Source organism: Triturus cristatus, chromosome 10 (genome assembly GCF_964204655.1).
Source record: "Triturus cristatus chromosome 10, aTriCri1.1, whole genome shotgun sequence".
In the NCBI taxonomy this organism is placed as follows: domain Eukaryota; kingdom Metazoa; phylum Chordata; class Amphibia; order Caudata; family Salamandridae; genus Triturus; species Triturus cristatus.
The window spans coordinates 1209959939-1209976081 of record NC_140593.1 but is presented as its reverse complement, the minus strand read 5'-3'; positions in this window follow the sequence as shown (position 1 = coordinate 1209976081).

The following is a 16143-nucleotide window of genomic DNA, read 5'->3' as shown; positions in this document are numbered from 1 at the left end:
CGTTTGAATATTATTTGTCTATAATTGTTTGCTATTTTCTTTTCTCTTTCTTCTTTTTCTTTTTCTCTTTTTCTTTCTTTTCAAAGATGTTTTCTAGAAAGTCGAAATCTACTTTTAAGTTGCCCGTTGATATTCCCGGCTGGGATTCAACGCCTTATGAAGCCTTAGCCCGTGAGTGGGCTGATTCTACTGGTTTGAGTGAGAATTGGAATTCTTGTTTGGAGCTGGCGGAGCCGGCTAATGTGATTACTTGTTTACAGAAGGTGCCGGTATCTAAGGGTGATGAGCTTCCCGTTTTGGGACGCAGAGGTTGGATTGTTCTGTCTGCGTACCGAATTCTGCATGAGAGGTTGTTGAAGTTACAGAACTTGCATAAGGATTTGGAATCGAACTTTGTTGAGATTCAGAATGCTCATACTTTGTTGCGGTGTCAAAATAAGTTGCTTGCTGATAAACTTGAGACGTACCAAACTATTGCCGAGAGGGCGGCTGTGCGAATTGCTCGTTATAAATACAAGAATCGGCGTGGTCGGGTTTCGACGCGAAAGGTGCGTCTGGTCGTGGCGAAAGCCGGACTGGATTGGAATCCTGATGAATGGGATGGTAATATCTGGAACTCGAGTGATTCTCCTTCCTCGGGTGAGGAGTCTGCCAAGCGCGAGTCCTCTCGCTCCGGCCGTGCTTGTAAATCTGCTTCTTGCGCCTCTGATGGTGCACCCCGTGATCACGCTCGTCCTTCGAGCGGGGTCGATGCTTCTTCCACTGATTGTTCTTCTACGTGTACTGGTCGAGCTCCTTGTGATGCTCGTCCCGCGGTCTCGGTGCATCCAGTTTTTCGGCGGAAAGTGCAGTAGGCTCCCGGTGCTCCGAATGGTATTGCTTTAGACTCTTTGGAGGATTTTACTCAACAAGAAATTAGTGATATTTTGCAGCGATTTCGGCAGCGAGCTGGTGAGCCCTTACTCACATGGATGGTGCGCCTTTATGAACTGGGCGCTGCTGGCATTATGCTGGATGCTGGCGATTGTTTGAAGTTTTGTTCCTTGAGTTCGGATTCTACTGTACAGGATAATTTTCGTAACTTTAATGCTGGTGGTCAAATTTCTTGGCTTCAATTGGCGACTGAGGGTTGTAATCAAAAATATCCTACTGAGTCTGACTGGCCTCTGAATGACAAACCGTGGTATACTTTGCGCGATGCTGCGCAACGTCTCAAAGAGGAGGTGATGAAAACGGCAATTTTTCTTAATACTGCTGACAGGTTGCTTGATGGTTTCTTGACATCTTCTGTGCGGAATCGTATTATTCGTTCTTCCCCTGTTGCTTATAAGCAGGTCATGATGACTTTATTGATTAATCAGACTGGTAACATGTTATCTGTGGTGCTGGAATCGGTACGCCAACTCGGTGAGTTGGGTGAGTGGTTTAAACCTGAACGGCAGTCCCGGCCTGACACTCGTACTCCTGGTGACAATAAACTTACTAGACGTGATATGTTTTTTGGTCTTATGGCCGATGGTGTGCGGAAGGAGGACATTGATGGTGAGACTACTTCTCGTTTGTGGGAAATGTTTCGCAAACGTGGCTTGGATCGAAAGGAGGGTGCCCGGCGTGTTCGGACGACTGAGTGTGATCGTGGTTTTTCTGATGGTAGCGGTGATGACGACCGCCGTGGGCGCTCTGATCGTCGTGATGATCGACGTTATGTGCGTGATTTGTCCCCCCGTCGTGAGAGAGACAGGGAGAGAGAGGGGGAAAGAGAGAGGGGGAGAGATGATTATGTTAACAGCAGACGTAGAGATGATAGGGATCAATCCCCTGAGTTGAGAAGGAGAGAGGATCGACACATATTGGCCGATCGAAACCCGCAGTACAATGCAGGGAACAGTAATCCATTTCGTAATGGAGATGGATATGAACAGGAGGTATCGATACCTGGGAAACGTGAGAGTCTTTATCCTGATTTATCCTGGTACACAGAACACAGTAAAAAGGACTAGGAAATAGGTCAAGCTCCAGTACACAGATGGGCTCACAGAGATAATAGACCCTATGTAGATATTGATATTTATTGGAGACATCGTAATATCCAAAGGGCCCGAGCATTGGTAGATACAGGAGCGGAGGCCACTCTTATTCATGGAAAATCAAAGAAGTTTAAAGGTCAGCCTTTTAAAATTACCGGATTAGGTGGAAAGGAAACTCCCGCAGTTCAAACTTTACTTGAAATGAGAATAGGTAGAATTCCTAGAAAAGAATACTCTGTATTAGTGGTGCCACTCTTAGAATTCATAATTGGAATTGATATTTTGAAAGGAATGACTTTGCACTTAGATGATGGATGTTACCAATTTGGAACTAAACATTATATATCGTCCAGGCCTGTACGGGTTGGTCGTTTAAGAATGCCCCCCATAAAAGTTCCCCAGGCGACAAAAGTGGTTTGTCAGAAACAGTATCGTATTCCAGGTGGTCATGAAGAGATTAGTACCACTATTCAGGAGTTGGTGGATGCAGGAGTTATAACTCCAGTTACTTCTGCTTGGAATAATCCTGTTTGGCCTGTACGTAAGAGTGATAATTCTTGGCGCATGACTGTTGATTATCGAGAATTGAATAGACACACACCCCCTTTGACTGTTGCAGTACCGGATATTATTACCCTAATTGAAAGAATCCAAAAACATCCAGGTACATGGTATGCGTCCATTGATATCGCTAATGCTTTCTTTTCGATTCCGATTGCCCCTGAGTGTCAGGAACAATTCAGTTTTACGTGGAACGGGCGTCAGATGACGTTTAGAAGTCTTCCCCAGGGCTATGTGCATAGTCCTACGATATGTCACCGGCTGGTGGCAGAGCATTTGACTGAGGTACCGGTTCATCCGCAAATTCAGATATGTCACTATATTGATGATATTTTGATCCAAGGCGAAACACAAGAGGAAGTTCAGACTCAATTGGATAGAGTCATTGAGTGCTTGCGTGAGAAAGGTTGGGAAATCAACCCGGATAAATTACAAGGTCCGTCCCAGGCTGTGAAATGTTTGGGTATTAATTGGCATGAGGGGCACCGAGAAGTGATCCCTCAGGTTAAACAGAAAATTCTTGATTTTGCAGTTCCGAGGAATAGGAAAGAAGCCCAAAGCTTCATTGGCTTGTTTGGTTTTTGGCGCCAGCATATTCCTCATTTGAGTCAAATATTGGCCCCTTTGTACCAGGTCACTCGTAAAAAGAATGCATTTGAATGGGGTAAACCACAGCAAGATGCGTTCAGTCTGGCAAAAGAAGCAATTCAGCATGCTCTAGATTTATGGCCTGTAGGTGATGGTGAGGTGGATTTGAATGTGTCTGTACAAGGCCTTTATGCGAATTGGAGTTTGTGGCAGAAACAAGGCAAGAGTAGAGTACCGTTAGGTTTCTGGACTAAAAAGTTACCTGATGCTGGTGAGCGTTATACACCTTTTGAGAAACAGTTACTTGCATGTTATTGGGCTCTGGTGGATACCGATCAATTGACTTTGGGACATGATATAGTTTTGCGACCTGAAATTCCTATCATGCAGTGGGTTATGAGTTCGCCGAAAACTCACCGAATTGGACACGCTCAAGAGGCGAGTGTGATTAAATGGAAATGGTATATACAAGACAGGGCACGTGTGGGACAAAAAGGAGTTGCATCTTTGCATGAGCAGGTGGCCCGGGCGCCATCAACTGAGACTGAGAGTGAATGTTCCGTACCTTTAGTACAGGAGTCTCCTGTTAAGTGGGGTAAACCTTTTGATGATTTGTCCGCAGAGGACAGAAACCATGTCTGGTTTACGGATGGTTCAGCAAGGTTCATAGGGACGAAACGGCATTGGAAGGCAGTGTCCTATAATCCGATCACACAAAAATTGCTGAGTACAACTGGTGAGGGTAAGAGCAGTCAATTTGCTGAACTCTATGCTGTTTATCAAGTTCTGAAACAAGAGTTACCTGGCACATGTCATATTTTTACCGATTCTTGGTCTACTGCCAATGGACTGGCAGTTTGGTTACCGACTTGGCATTCCCATAGTTGGAAAATTCATTCAAAAGAACTGTGGGGAAAAGAATTATGGCAGGAGATTTGGGAAATGCTCCCACAGAGTACTGTTACAATCTTCCATGTGGATGCTCATACCCCGATAGACTCTCTTGACAAATTCTTTCATAATATTGCAGATGAGAAATCTAAAATTGCTGAGGCAGTGGTGGACACGCAAGATTCTGATATTGCGGGATTGGCAAAATGGGCCCACCAGAAAGCAGGACACTTTGGAGAGAAAGCCACTAGCAGGTGGGCTGCTGATCGAGGAATTTATATTCCCCTAGATTTAATTAAAAATGTTATTCTACATTGTCCCATTTGTCAGCATATCAGGCAGCGCAAAGTGCCCCAAATTGTTAAAGGTCATTTACATCGCGGGAAATTGCCCGCTCAAATTTGGCAGATTGATTACATTGGTCCACTTCCTATGAGTAGGAATTGTCAATATGTTTGCACCATTGTTGATACATACAGTGGCCTGTTGGTGGCCCTTCCCTGTAAGCAAGCTACCCAATTGAATACTATTAAAACATTGGAATTGATTATGATGTATTATGGTGTGCCATTCCAAATTCAATCTGATAATGCATCCCATTTTCGTGGAAGATTGGTACAGGAATTCTGTGTGGAAAACAATATTGAATGGGTGTTTCATATACCATATTATCCACAGGCCTCGGGTCTTGTGGAGAGGTTGAATGGCCTGCTGAAAGACCAATTGCGCAAATTAACAGATGACAAGTATAAGAATTGGCGAGATTTTTTGCCTCAAGCGCTATTGATTTTGAATAACCGTCCTTTTCTAAATGCTGAATCCCCACTTATGCGTTTGTTTCCTCCGAATGTTGATGCTAAGCCCAATGAGATCAGAGAAACTGTGATGTACTGGGAGATTACTCCCGGAGCTTTGGCTCCATGTAGAGCGACCCCAGGGTCGGCAGGTTTAGACTTGCATGCCATGGATGACACCATTATAAAAGGTAAAGATCGAGTCATCATTGAAACCGGTGTTGGTGTTCATATACCAACTGGAAATTTCGGATTAATCGCCCCTAGATCGGGGCTGGCTGTAAAAGGCATTCAGGTGCTTGGAGGAATCATTGATAGTGATTATCAGGGAGAGATTAAGGTGCTCCTGCTGAATAGCAGCGAGGTTGACTTACTGATACATAAAACTGACCGAGTGGCTCAATTGCTAATAATGCCTGTCTTCAGTGGTGAGATGACAAAAGGCACTGCCCCAACGTTGCTAACTGTACGAGGCCAGAAAGGTTTTGGCTCCACAGATAATCCTTGGGCCAGAGTTTGGGTGCAGTCGCCTAAGAATCCCCCTGAACAAGCAGAAGTGATTGCAACCGGTCAAGACAACACCATTTTAGTTATGAGACCAGGGAAAGATAGCTGGGAAGCAGTCCCGGCTGACAAATGTTACTTACGAGAATGAATAATGCCTGTATTTGATTCTCTTTCAGATCATTCTTTGGACTGTTGCTGCAGGATGTGTCGGCGTTGGACTCCTTTTGGGCTGGTACGACGAGAGAGGAGGGATCCCATCCACCCGGGCTGAGTTGAGAACCCGAGTGTCGCGTTCCTTCGCTGCGTGGGATTCGTCGCCGAACTTTTGGATTACACTGGCCAAGCAAGTGACTAAAACCCCTCATTTCTGCTTGACACCGATGAGATCGGTGACGGATATTTTGGCAACTTGTTTAGTTGCTGTCCCTGCTTCATTGGAGACTTTGACTCATATTTTCAATATATCAAATGCTCGCCCCAATGTTCTTCTGGGCGATTTCGCTGCCCATGAGTATTGCACCTTGTGTACTGTACTGTCAGACCCGATACCCCCCATCCAGTCCCAAATACTTACCTATAATATCACACAGGGCGATTTATGTTTTTTCCTTACTTGTGATCCTAGTGCGATTTCTGAATGTATGCGTTTAAAATTGAAAGGTGCCACTTCATTCACCGCTCATGAACGGACTTTGTGCCTTCAAAGGACACCGAAAACATGTACTTCTGTTCAGAATAACATGACTTGCAAGAGTATGGTAGTCACCCCCAGTCACTATCGCACGATGTTACTACCTGCCGGATGGCTTTTCTCATGTGGTAATACTTCCTGGCCATATATACCCGCAAATATTTCTGGAGGCCCTTGTGCCATTACTAGACTGAGCTTGCTCATGTTCTCATCACATCCGAATGCCAACTCTCGTGTGATTCGAGATACAGTGAGGTTACAGGAGGATTGTGACTCATCTTTGCATTTATATTCCAAGTCTGAATACCTTAGCCTGGCTGTTTCAATTGTTGGTGTTCCTGCTTTGGCAGTTTATAATGCCAAATCTATTGGGAAAATGGCCTGCTGGATGGTAAAATCCATCAATCATACTTCTACAGTCCTGTCTGACATGCTATTAGACGCCCAGGGTGAACGAAGGGCTATCTTGCAAAATCGAGCGGCCATTGATTATCTTTTGCTTAAACATGGACACGATTGTTCTGATTTTGAGGGCCTTTGTTGTTTTAACTTGTCGGATCATACAAAATACATTCAGGCTCATATTGATAAATTACATGACTTGACAGAAGAAGTTAGAAAACACATTGACCAGGGCTGGTTTGACTGGCTCTTTAATTGGTTACCTGATTTGCATTTGTTACGTCGAATATTAGGAGGTATTCTGATTGCTATTGGCATTTTGATTTCTATCTGTTGCTTTATTCAGTGTATTCCTTCGCTACTTCAATTCTGCACACCTGGTACTAGACATAGATCAGTTAGTCTTGTTTCATATTATTCTTCCACAGATATTAGTTCTGTTTAATGAATGTATAATAGACTGAAGTCAAGGGTGAAATGTTCTGCTCGATTTTCCCGGCCTTCTTGTGAGGAACAATAATGTAATGTGACTTCAGTCTCTTATCATTCAAGTCTAAGGGTTAGAGTAGTGAATGGAGCCTATTTACTAGGCACTTCGACATGATTCTGTGCTCTTCCCCATAGATCAGGGCTTGCACACATAGCCTAGGGGATAGATTCGTTAGTATTAGGGATAACCTGTCCTGTAGTGAGGGTATTTCACAGAGCTGTGCTGAATTCAGGCCTGGTAGGCCTCAAACGGGAGAGACTCCATCTTTCTTTCTGCTCCGGCAGCTTGGGATGCTTCTAGGTCAAACGTAATGTTTTAGTTATGAGGTGTTATTCGCTTGGAGAGAACCGGTTCAGGCCGGCCCTTATCGAAGGATTGTATTTTTCTTCATGCCGAAGACACTACATCAGGCCGGCCGGCTGGGAACGTGTCCTTGGTACGGGGAGGTACAAGAATTTGGTGGGCGGCAGGTTACGGGCCGGAATTTTCCATGAGGAAACGCACCTCTATATTAGTGAAAGTCTGAGGCAGTTACATGTTCAGTCCGTAGGCGGCATCTAGCCGTTAGCAGTAAAGCTACTACTTATTCCAGGGAAGACAGACGCCATCTTGAAGGTGGAGAAGAACCGGGAGACAGATGCTTTCCTAGCAGAATAGCCAGAGAGGATAGAGTAGCCGATGAGGAAGAGGTCCCAGTGACTCGGAGAAGGGTGATTCCAGGCGAGCCGAGGCACAGACGAGAAGGGAACCTAGATGACCACTGAGTGCAGGCTACATACTACTAAGGTGATGTCGACCCTTTCTTATTAGAATGTACAACTTAATCTTTCACTTTTCTTTGCAGGTTATGTGTTATATCGTAATGTTATGTGATTGTGTACGTAATGAGTAATAAAGTATCCAGTTTGTAGTGAACCAACATGTGCTGCGTGTTCTTGTATAAGAGGGTAGCCTATTCTTCTAGTCAGCTGCGGCTACATGAACAGATGTTAACCCTGATCAGGTAAGTGGTAACTGAATAAGGGAAAGAGGAGCCCCTCGAACCTGAGAACAGGCTATGCTCGAACTGGCAATCCTTGTGTGATCTGATGAATAGTGAGACTGATTCCTTTTTTTTTGTATGTTATGGTGATCATAGGATGAACTGTCGTATGAGACTGCTGTCTAGGTAGAGAGGTCTGGATTCGTAGGGGATCGCGAGGCCGCCGATTGTGCTGAGACTGCCGTCTAGGTAGAGAGGTCTGGGTTCGTATGGGACCGCGAGGCCGCCACTTGTGATACTGTCGTATGGGCAGAGAGGTCTGGGTTCGTATGGGACCGCGAGGCCGCCACTTGTGATACTGTCGTATGAGCAGAGAGGTCTGGATTCGTAGGGGATCGCGAGGCCGCCGATTGTGCTGAGACTGCCGTCTGGGTAGAGAGGTCTGGGTTCGTATGGGACCGCGAGGCCGCCACCTGTGATACTGTCGTATGGGCAGAGAGGTCTGGATCCGTATGGGATCGCGAGGCCGCCGACTGTGCTGAGACTGCCGTCTGGGTAGAGAGGTCTGGGTTCGTATGGGACCGCGAGGCCGCCACTTGTGATACTGTCGTATGGGCAGAGAGGTCTGGATCCGTATGGGATCGCGAGGCCGCCGATTATAAGAGGTCTTGGTATGCATAGTAGGAATCCCCTGTCCTTAGGTGATAGATATATGTGGTTGCAGGATTGTAAATAGGTTCTAGGGAGGGGGTAACGTTCTGGCTGGGTTAGTGAGGCTCTGATGAGCGGGTTCTATCTGATCCGAAAACCCAAGCAGAACACTAGCCCACACCACTGCTAAGCTTTCTATCTCCGGTTGTGAATATGCACATTCAGTTTGGGACAAACTTCTGCTTGCATATGCCACAATATGTTTTAAGCATTTGGATGTCTGCTGTGCTGGGTAAGGATTGCACCTAATCTGACGGGGCTAGCGTCAACAACAACCTCAGTATAAAGCTTGGATCAAAGTATGCCATTTCAGTAGCGTTTTCAATAGCTTGTTTGATTTTCTGGAAGCTTTGCTCACATTCATGTGACCAATGAAATGAAACCTCCTTTTTCATCAACTCTTAACAGAGCACTCACTGTGGCAAAGTCTCATATATATCTTGAACAGTATCTGGCCATGCCAATGAATGAACGTAACATGGAAACATCTTGCGGGGTAATTGCAGTTGACAACGCTGGCACTTTAGCGGGATCAGGTGGCATACCCCCATCAGAAAAGATATGGCCAAAGAATGTTAGCTTTGTCTTATGGAATTCACATTTCTCAACATTCAACCGGCATCAGCGAGCAAACAACACACTTGCATTAGAGCTTTATCGTGTTCCTTCTGTGTAGCTCAGAAAACCAACATGTCATCACTGTAATTGAAAGCATTCATGACAAGCTGTAAGATACGTCAAATGACATCCTGAAAAAGCTCTGCAGCGATGACACACTGAAACTTAGTCTTTTATAATGGAATAGATCAATATGTGTAGAAAAGGTTGTAATGTACCTGCAATTCTCCTCGAGTTCCAACTGATGATATCCTTTATTGAAATCAAGGTGAGAGAACACCTTTGTACTATTCAATTGTGTTATCATGTCAGCAATATACAGACCTGGATGTTGTTCTCTTTCAATTGCCTTGTTCGCTTGACACATATTCTCGCACACGCATACAGCTCCTTCACTGTCCTTTTTGAGTACTACCATTATGGGAGAAACCCATGGCGTTGGACCAGTGGAACGCTCAATGATATCATGTTTGAGTAAGGATTCAAGTTCTTTTTCAAAAGCTTCCTGTAAATGAAATGCAATTCGTCTGTGTCTTTAAGCAATGGGATGGATGTCCTCATTAATGGGTAATTGTACAGTCTTAGGACCCCATTGCGATGGCGGGCGGACATACTGTATCGGAAAACGGGATCGACCGTCAGCGGTGCGGCGGTCCCGCAAGGCCAATTAGGATGCGCCCGCCACACTGGAGGGCGCATTTTGGACTTTAACATTGCGGCGGGCAGTGCTGTAAGCAGCACCCGCCGCACTGTTAAATAGGCATGTTGTGCATTGCCATGCACAACGTGACAGGCACCGCTCGGTGCCTGCCACCTTGTTTATGGCAATGTAGGGGGGGTACAAAAAAAAGTATGATAGGGTCGAAGGGAAAGTTTAATGACCTGCCTCAGTTCTAATCCCCTAATCCTATAATTGAAAAACAAATAAAGGAACTGGGGGTCTAGCAAAATCCTGCAACTTGAGCAGAAATATGAAATAGAGGGCTAATTAGTCCCACATAGCAGAGGAGGGAGTAAAAGAAAGAGAAAGAGACAACCAAATGCAATCTATGAGGACCTCAGAGCGAAATTTTGGATACCCATCAATTGTCTGTGTGATCAATCTTATCATCTGGTCATCCAATCCAAAATAAGATGCTTCTCCTGATCATAGAGAGCATCTAAATGGGAGTGATTTCACTCAAGGGTGGTCCAAGATTGTCAATGGATTGGAGTAAGAAGACCAACCATAGTCAGATGATAGAACAATCGAAAGGAGTGCAGTGCTAACAAAAGAAAATAGAGTGATGTGTTAAAATAGAATTGTGAGAAAACACTACTAGTTTAATATGTGTCTCACATTCTAAGTAAAACAACAGTGCAAAAAGCAGTGTTAAACAAATAACTGCTATATAGAGAGGTCGACATGTTTCAGCCTAATGAGATACATATATCCCTGCGGCTTTCTTCAGGACCCTTGTTGTTAGATTTTCGCTACTGCAAACATATGAAGAATAAAATGTATAGTGGAGAAAAAGAAAAAAGAAAAAGTAAATTTATCTCACTATCATATAAAGGTGGCACAATGTACAACCTTAAGTAGTTCCTCCGCCTCAAAAGGATGCAGCGTGCATCCGTAATGATCGAGGAACGGACCTCACCTTGCCTGGATCCTGGCTCAGGACTAGGAGGCCCCGCTCTATCCGTCGTTGCCTCGTTGTGGCTGCAGAGTCCTCTCTCCTGACTCTGCAGCCACAACGAGGCAACGACGGATAGAGCGGGGCCTCCTAGTCCTGAGCCAGGATCCAGGCGAGGTGAGGTCCGTTCCTCGATCATTAGGGATGCACGCTGCATCCTTTTGAGGCGGAGGATCTACTTAAGTTTTCTCACAATTCTATTTTAACACACCACTCTATTTTCTTTTGTTAGCACTGCACTCCTTTCGATTGTTCTATCATCTGACTATGGTTGGTCTTCTTACTCCAATCCGTTGACAATCTTGGACCACCCTTGAGTGAAATCACTCCCATTTAGATGCTCTCTATGATCAGGAGAAGCATCTTATTTTGGATTGGATGACCAGATGATAAGATTGATCACACAGACAATTGATGGGTATCCAAAATTTCGCTCTGAGGTCCTCATAGATTGCATTTGGTTGTCTCTTTCTTTTTCTTTTACTCCCTCCTCTGCTATGTGGGACTAATTAGCCCTCTATTTCATATTTCTGCTCAAGTTGCAGGATTTTGCTAGACCCCCAGTTCCTTTATTTGTTTTTCAAATGTAGGGGGGGTTCCATAGGTACCCCCCCAAGTGCAGCCCCCTACCCCCCTGTAACGGGCCCCCAAAGCAATTTCCGCCGGCATTTTCATGGCGAAAGGCCCTGAAAAATGCTCATCATACTATGGATGCCGGCGCCTGCTCGGCACCGCCACCATATCATGACCCAGATCTGCACGGCAGGCAATCGTGATGATTGCCTGCTGGCGGAAAAGCAGCAGATGGTCTTTCCGTCCGCCGCGGTACCCCCCGCTATACTAATATGGCGGGGGGTAAATCAGGCACAGATGGCAGGCGGATCGCCACCGCCAGCCGGGCGGTGGCGATCCGCCCTCCATCATAATGGGGTCCTTAGTCTTGAGTTTTCCCAACCCATGGAACAATGAAGGGAATTGACTTACTATTTTGTGATGAGGATTCATGTTATAGTTCCCTAAAATCAGTCCCATATCAGCAGCCATGCGGAAGCTGAGCAAACAGGTATTTGACTCCCTACTTCGAAGTACATGAACGGGTGCTTATACTTTTGTTTTCTTGTGTTTCATCATTACTATAAATGAATCTCACCTTTTTAATGGCATCGATGCAGCCCATTTATACACTTTAGTTTTCAATGGCATCGGAGCAATGGAGATAGTTCCTTGTATTTCTCCTCAGGCATAATGTTTATCGATGCACCACTGTAGATAATAAAAGGTATTGAGCAACTGTTGATTTTTAGTGTGATTTTCGGTCAATGTTTTAATGACTTTGGTGCTCTGTCATGTTGATCTTTCTTTGAACTGTATTTTTCCTCATATGCAGCCAGTCCAACATATGCACATTTCTCTGAGGTAGCCATCAACATTGTACAACCACCTTCTTCACTTTCACTTGATATTGATACTGAAGAACTATTTGTCAATGATTTAGATGACAATCAACTGCGTTTGGTGTCCACTTGCCTCAGGTGGTGTAGTCACTTGGCCTTATGGGCATGCATCAAACGTTGCTGCAGGAACGTTCGGGCAGCCATTTTATCTTCGCACCGTGACGCATTTACTTTTTCCTTCACCTTGCAGACTGTTACAAAATGGTTCTTCTTCCCACAACCTTTGCAGATCTGTCCAATGGCATGACATTTACCTTCGGGTGGAAACGAAAATCCACAACAGATACAACTTCTTTTTCCATGGAGACATCACTCTGTGTCCTTCGGCCTTGTGACTTGGCTTGTGTTTTTATGTTCACGACTGACTCACTTTGGGCACCTACGCCTTGTTGATCAGCACACTCTTCAGCTCCAGACAAAGCTGCAGGCTCAGCTTTTGTCATCGGAATAAATCTGACAGGCATCTGTCAATAACTCCGAGGCGTATAGCTTACTAATCATTAAATCCATTGAACTTGTAGTGTTTGATGAGCGTGTCCAGTCTCTCAACAAATTCATTGATGGTTTTGATAACGCCGGATTCTTATCTTATCTTATCTTACCACTCCTAAGAATCCTCGGCCGACTGGACCATTTTACCTGCTGTGAAGTGTAAAGGGGAGAAAACCAATTCATTCAGATGAAATCAATGAACCAATCAATTCCGACTCCAAAGAATCGCTAACTCCGAATTAAGTTTTAGGGGATTTATTACAAAGCCAAAAATAAGTGAATATACAAGTTAAGGAAATACATGGGCACTAATACAAAGTTCATCATACGCAATAATCTAATTCGGTGAAGCATAAAAAGAATAAGATACTCTAAAAATATTAAGCAAGTGATAACTGCTCCAATATCTAAATCAGTCTTCATTAATACCTACAAAAAAAAAGTTAGTCTGTCCCTACACTATCACTAAGGTGACATCCCTACTTAGAATCTCCCAAGCAAAATCAATGAAAAGTTGTCAGCGCGTGAAGACTTCCTAAGAAGTACACTCGCGTTGAAAGGGTCAGTAGCTAAAGCTACAAATTCATTCTAAGTCTCCTTCTTCTGTATCTATCCCTTCCTTCTACCCTCTAATGGCTCTCTGCTCCATCTACCCTCATCTGCCGCTCTTCCCTCGGGGCACTGTCCCTAATACAAAATGCACAACATGGAGGACACGCCTCTGTAACACCTCCTCTGGCTAAGCACCTCTCGTAAGTAAATTTCCATCAAACTTGTACTTCGTCCAACGATGGTTGATATGTCCTAGAGTCCCAGGCTTCTTCCAATTATCAGCATTCCATCATACACTGTTTCAGCTCTCCTCCATATCTAACTCCTAAAACAAAAGCCATCTGTCTAACTAACGAAGACAGTGTCCTTGCACCTGCAACAGAAGCATGAGAACAGAATATTCTTGCAAACACATGAATTTCGCTGACTACCTCCAAATGAGAGCCTTTGCAGGGGAAGTACACTTCAGGCCTACAAAATTCAGCTAACATAAGAAAAACGAATAGGCCTTTCATAGCAAAACGTGAACATTCAGTTGGGCCTTTACACATTGAACATTACACATAGTAAACGTTGCATCTGTAAGCACTATATCTCATTACAGTCAGTATATAAGTAATCATTCCTACACGTGCAGACTTTAATATTGTGCCCGTTTAAATCTAATGCATTACATTACACATGAGCTAATTCACTAAGCATTTGCAATAAGCAGTTACATTTTAAATGTCGTTTTCTTTTCTCAACTAACACGTACTAGTATTCTACCAATAATTATACATCTTGTTATTACTTTGACATTTCTAATGAGGCTTTTAAATTCACACAAGAATATATGCGGGTGCGGACTATTCACGATTATGATGCACCCCTACAATTTTCAGAACATCATGACGCTCTATCAGTTCCCCCCTTTGATGACTAGTGTCATCACAAAATTACCATTCCCTGGAGAAAGAACCTACCTAAAGAGAGCTCGTAGCCATTCTTCCCTGTCGGAACTTCTCTAGATTCTTGATATTCTGGTAGTGACTGTCCTGCAGTCTAGCCATCCTTATCTCTTGCTCCCTAAGGGACCTTTCAACTTGATTCAACTAGTACCACTGATAAGCTCTAGCAAATACCCACAAACAAACCACACACACCACAATGATGATGATAGGTTTCAGAATATAACCAAGCATACCTTTTCCCAAATTCGCAAACCAATTTCCCACTCTGCCTAAACCGTTACCAACTTTTTCCCAAACTCCCTCTTCAGTCAGATCCTGGATCTCATGATGGATCACAGTGATGTTACTTATATATTTCTCCAGATCTTTGCTGTTGTCTGGTATATAAGTACAGCACTCTTGAACCTTCAACATTTTACAGACTCCGCCCTCTTTTGCCAATAACACGTCTAAAGCAAGAAGGTTCTGCATCACCATCGTCCTTATGGATAACATCTCTCCATCAACGACTTAGCTGTATTAGTCGACAACTTGTCAACAACAGTCGCCAACTTTCTAATCTTCACATCATTCAAGATCACTCCCAAACTTGGTATTACTGCTTCAAAGATATCTCCAATCACTGGTCCTGCACTTGCATCTCTCCTTACTCTAGAATGCTTTTCACCTTCCAAAAGTTCTAACTCCTCTGCATGGTAGATTATAGGAAAAATAATTGCCATATAACATGTACCATACCAATTCGCAGGCAATCTCACATAAGCATTCTTTCCTCACACTTAATATACTGTTGGCACCCCCTGTACCGGACCTTGCAAAAAGTTCGTTGCGGACTCTACCATAGTGAAAACATGAGCACACGTGCTCTGTCCCACATAGACCTTATCATAATAGGTCTGCACATGTTTCACACACAGCTTCCCTTTTTGCACTAAGTCCAATGCTATAGGGCCATAGCTCCCCTTGGCTCCGTGAGCTCTCCCCTCCTCTGGCCAATCCACTGGACTCTCTCCAGTGTTACGTGTTTGTGTTAGCTGTCTATACCTATCTTCTACTTGATCTACAAATTTCTTCTCTACCCTTGTTAGTGAACAGGTTAGGTTATGTGTTTGAGCATAGGCTGTATCTAAAGTTGTGGTCGGTATGAAATACTTCCCAATCCTATCTTCCTGCTTATAATAATCATACTTATTCAGGTGCTTGTAAGCTGGTACCTCTGAAAGCACTGCCTCGTAATTCGAAAAGAAGTACTCATAATGGCCTCTCCAATAGAACATACTAGGCAACAAACTACATGAAATTCGATACGTCAGTAGAAGATGATGGTACTTTATACCCTCGTCCACTGAGGTAGCCAACTGCACACACACATAACAATCTTTCGCATCCATCGCCTCCACGTACTCGTATAGCAGCTTGGCATACGCATTAAGCTTGAAATCACCTCTAGACAAATCTACTTGCAACCTACAATTATTCCGATCTAGCATAGCCTTTTCAGCTCCTATGATACCCTCTTTCTTGGTTGAAGTACTGGGTGTAGGTGTTCCCTTCACCTCTACAACTTCTACCTCATGTGGAATAGCAACTGACACTATAATAACTACAACTATTGAAACTATCACTCCTCCTATGAGTGTACCTATCATATATTTGGACATACAGTTTGGATTTCCAGCCTCCATTTTCGTTGTCGGTTTAGTTTTCAGCAAACAAACACTTAGAGTCTCTTTCTCCACCACAAGTTGCTGTTT